Here is a 4373-nt window from a genome sequence, read left to right as displayed (position 1 = left end):
CCTCTCCCTTAGGGTATGTTAAAGCGATACTAGTGTGTTCACAAGATAACAAATACAAGCGCAATAATTAGGGATGGGACCAGCTTGCAGGGCGTGGGGAAAGGATGAACATGACCTTGTCGGTGGTTTTGCAGAGAACCCCCGCTTAATCTAGTCAGTCTCGCACAGTCTTATTTCCTGTCCATCACAAGCAACCAACCTGTTGCTTGTTGGATTTAGACGGGCGGTAGGAAGCACCAAGCAAATTCCTCTCTCTCTCTCTCTCTCTTGGTAATTTGCGCGATGCCTGCATAAATGCAACTCAGGAGATGTTTATGGCTTTTGATGGCTAGGGTGGGTTTTCACTTACAACTCCTCTCACCCTTCCTTTCTTTCTCAAATCTCGACTGTGGATATTATAACTTATTAGTGAGGTAAGGCTGCTTTACGTGTAAATTAAATTAATTAGTAGGGCCCAATTTGAGCTTTGTTCTCCTGTTTGAGTTAAGGTGTTTCATTTTCTTTTTTTAATCTCTCTGAAGGCATCTCTCCCCATCTCTAGCTACCAACTGCTCGATTACTTGCTTACTTCTTGGGAAAGGGGTTGAGTTAGCGAAATGGGTTGGTGGATTTAGCATCCACAAAGCCAAAATTAACCCAAAAGTTTAGGAAGAGAAGAAATATAACTAGTTTATTTGGTTGATTATCTGTTTGATTAGTTTCTGTGGGAGATTAGATGAGCTTGCGTGCGGAAGATAAAGGATCAATGGGTTGAGCCGGATGCATGAAGACGATGGTAGAATCAGAGAGAGCAAAAAAAGCAAAGATCTTTTTATAAAAGAAAATTAAGGGAGAAAGAAATTGGGTTTACTGTAGATTTAATGGATTTGAGAGGGCAGGACAAAGAGAGAGGAATGCCAAGTTCTTTGGGTTATAATCCTCCCATTCGGGAATCATCCTCAAAGGTCTCCTCTCATCCAGTTATTTCAACAGGACTGGTAGGAGGAGAAAGAAGAAGAGATGGGACTGGGAACGGGACAGCGATCCTTAACCCGTCTCAAACTCAAACCCTAGATCATCTTCAACAACATCATCACCACCGTCTCCATCAACCACAAGGGCATGGAAGAAATCCAGACCCAGCAGATTCAGATCCAGTTCCGGTCGCAATTGCAGTTAGTGGTGCAACAAGTGCACCAGTTGCAGGTGGATCCAACTCAGCAAGGACAACACCACCGCCCCCTCCTCTTCCTCCTCCTCCAACAACGGCCACTATATCAACAACTACCAAAAGTACTGCTACTGCTGTTCGATATCGAGAATGCCTCAAGAACCATGCGGCAAGCATTGGCGGACATGTTGTCGATGGCTGCGGCGAATTCATGCCGAGCGGCGAGGAAGGGACCCCAGAGGCCCTAAAATGCGCCGCATGCGACTGTCACAGGAACTTCCACCGGAAAGAGATGGAGGGGGAGTCCCAATCGGGGGCGAATTGTTATTACTACCATAACAAGAACTACGACGGCAGCAGAAGTAGGATCCCACCTCCCCAACCCCAACTACCTCCTCCACCTCTTCAACAACACCAAAAATTCCAACTCGGGTTACCTACCAGTCCGTCACCGGGATCAATTCCTCCCATGATGATGATGGCCTTCGGAGGCGGTGGTGGAATTGGTGGCGGAGCAACTGAATCGTCAAGCGAGGACCTCAATGCGTACCAGTCCAGTGCACCTGGGGGAGCAACACAGCCTCCGCAACCATTGTCGCTATCAAAAAAGAGGTTTCGGACGAAATTCACGCAAGAGCAGAAAGACAGGATGTTGGAGTTCGCCGAGAAGATTGGGTGGAAAATCCAGAAGCAAGATGAACCGGAAGTCCAGCAGTTTTGTGCTGAGGTCGGTGTTAAGAGGCAGGTCCTCAAGGTTTGGATGCACAACAATAAGCACTCCATGAAGAAGAAGCAACTGTAAGACGAAATGCATCAGTTTAGGATTTACACACATGGGTAGGTAGATAGATAGATAGGCGATCACTAGCATCATAGATAGATAGACGGATGTATGCAGAGAGAGAGAGAGGGAGAGAGAGCACACCTTTCTTATCAGCATCGACTTGTATTTTTTTTTTTTTTATTTTGATTTATATATATGTTGAACCATATATTTATCTCGCCATTTCTCTCTTCCAATTGTTTTAGCTTACACTCTTGATAGTAAGAAAAACACTGAAATCTGAAAGTCCATCTCGTGTCTATTTCTTTTTCTTCATCTCTAGTGATGCTGGTGGACTGGTTATTTTAGAGGTGTGAAGGGTTGTAAAACTTTTGCTTCTGTGAATCCCATCTCACCTTCGATGACCTGACATCCAACAATCTCTCTCTCTTTCTCTCTCTCTCTACAATCTGTTCAAACTTTGCGGCTTCTTAGACATGGCAAGGTTATTCATCGTTTAGCTTCTTAATTTCTTGTTAGAAAACAATGAATATATTATTAAGGGTTTTGCCACGATGCTACCACAGTAATGGTATGGCAATCGGCAACTAACTAATTAAATAAATCTCTGTCTGTATAGTTGCAGCTTGTGCTTTGTAAAATTGTACGTATTGTCAATAAGGTGCATGGAGGCCAAGGCAACGTATGAGTTTGACGTGCTGTTTTTTTTTTCTTACTTTTTGGTTTTTCTTGTATCGTCCAATGAGCCAGGATATATAATTTTATTGAGTGGTACAAAAGGAAGTTTGCCTTGTTTCAATTTTCATTATCATTTGCGTTGGGTTAATTTTGGTTTTACCGACAAGACAAGTATTAATTAAGATTATAATAAGGTGGTAAGTTAATGAGTTAGTTGATTTCAGAAGTCAGAAGTGGAAATGCCATAACTATTCTATTCATAGAATGAATAAGGCCTTCATTAGGCTTCGATGAAGGAGCGAATATATTAGTAAATCGTGGCTGCAGCCTGCAGGTGCAGGTAGGGAGGAGCGAGCTATTATTTACATTTTACACTCGCAGTAGTCACAGCACAGCTGGTCCTCTATAAGTAACATGCCTCGGGCTTCGGGAACCTGCAATGCCAATGTTGAGTCACGTTTGGCCCGGCTTAGATGCTGTGGACCAGCCCCAAATTAATTATGGCCCAAAACAGTCCATTTTGCTTTTACTCTAGACTAGATACTAGATATCATATTGTATTATACGCACTTCTAAAAATTACTCTCTTTTTTTTCCCCTTAAATATGACGCTAGAACTGGAATTGCTTTCATTTGGAGACCGGACTGGAGAAGATTTTTAATTTTGGATTTATTTTTCAGTCGAAAATTGAGTAGAATAGAAGACTTTTTCAACCTTTTGGTTCCTTTCTCTGGATTTGTTTGTTTGTTTTTAATTAAGAAAGAGAGAAGTACTTATTTACTCAACACATGCAGCAAGGATCACATGAAACACAAACGTGGAAAAGGGGTGAACTCGGGAAGGAATATTTTTCTTTTTCTTTCCATATCCTTTTCCTTATCTTGCTTCAGTTGATGGCAGCCTTTTGTTATGTCTTTGCTCATTTGCTCTTGCTTCCAAGTGTTTTTTTTTTTTACGCGGAAACAATTTTTTTGTTTGTTTTGAAAACGAGAAAAGTAATTAAACTAAACCAAACCATGAACCTGTGTCTTGTCTCCATGCATGCTTTGACATCTTCATCTATTGGCTGGGTGATGCAGCTGCGGATGCTCATAGTTCCACTCTCCACTTACTGCATGTACTTTTTTTTTTCTTCTGACCATCTTCTACAAATCAATATAATATCCTCTAATCCCTACAAATCAAGATCATGCAAGCAAAATGACAAGAAAAGTAATTTAGGAAAACAAAAATAACATCAAAGCAATTTAGTTTTTACTACTTTTACCTAGAATTGGAGACATACAGTAATGTTTGGTAACGGCTGAACTAATAAAAATATTCTAAAAATTTGAAAATTAATTAAGTTCTCAACTTGTCCTCTTTTTTCTCTCTCTCTTTTATTTTTTTTTTGTGAATGATGAATATATATATATATATACTATCGAGCTGCAGTGACTATTTTATCTCTAATATATTATTATTATTATTATTATTTTCCTAATAATAAATACCCCGAGCTTAAGAAGATTTTTAAATTGAAATCTTTTCTTCATATTAATGAATCCCTAGTTTCAGTAGGGGAGAACTGTTCCAAAACTTATGGAGTTACATATTAAATAGTTGAGTGGATTTTGTCTCATTAGTTGAGGTTTTGTACAAGTAAAAAGAAGGATTTTATCTAAAATTGGTGTAGTTTTTTTTTTCATTTTTACAAAATTGAGGTTTTTGGAATTTAAACCATTTAGTTAGAAAAAATCTACAATAAAATCAATGCTGTG

The 4373-nt window shown here is 39.8% G+C and overlaps 1 pseudogene across 1 annotated transcript; it reads left to right on the top strand.

The window, feature by feature from the left end:
- Positions 1-201: 201 nt before the first annotated feature.
- On the top strand, positions 202-2224 carry LOC104595670 (zinc-finger homeodomain protein 5 pseudogene; annotated as a pseudogene). Its single transcript, XR_016076339.1, has 2 exons — positions 202-413; positions 699-2224. The product of XR_016076339.1 is annotated as a zinc-finger homeodomain protein 5 pseudogene (transcript).
- Positions 2225-4373: the final 2149 nt, after the last annotated feature.

This window comes from Nelumbo nucifera, chromosome 5 (assembly GCF_055504915.1).
Source record: "Nelumbo nucifera cultivar China Antique chromosome 5, China Antique-T2T, whole genome shotgun sequence".
Lineage (NCBI taxonomy): Eukaryota > Viridiplantae > Streptophyta > Magnoliopsida > Proteales > Nelumbonaceae > Nelumbo > Nelumbo nucifera.
Note: the sequence above shows the minus strand (reverse complement) of the source record. Positions and strands in the feature narration are given on the sequence as shown.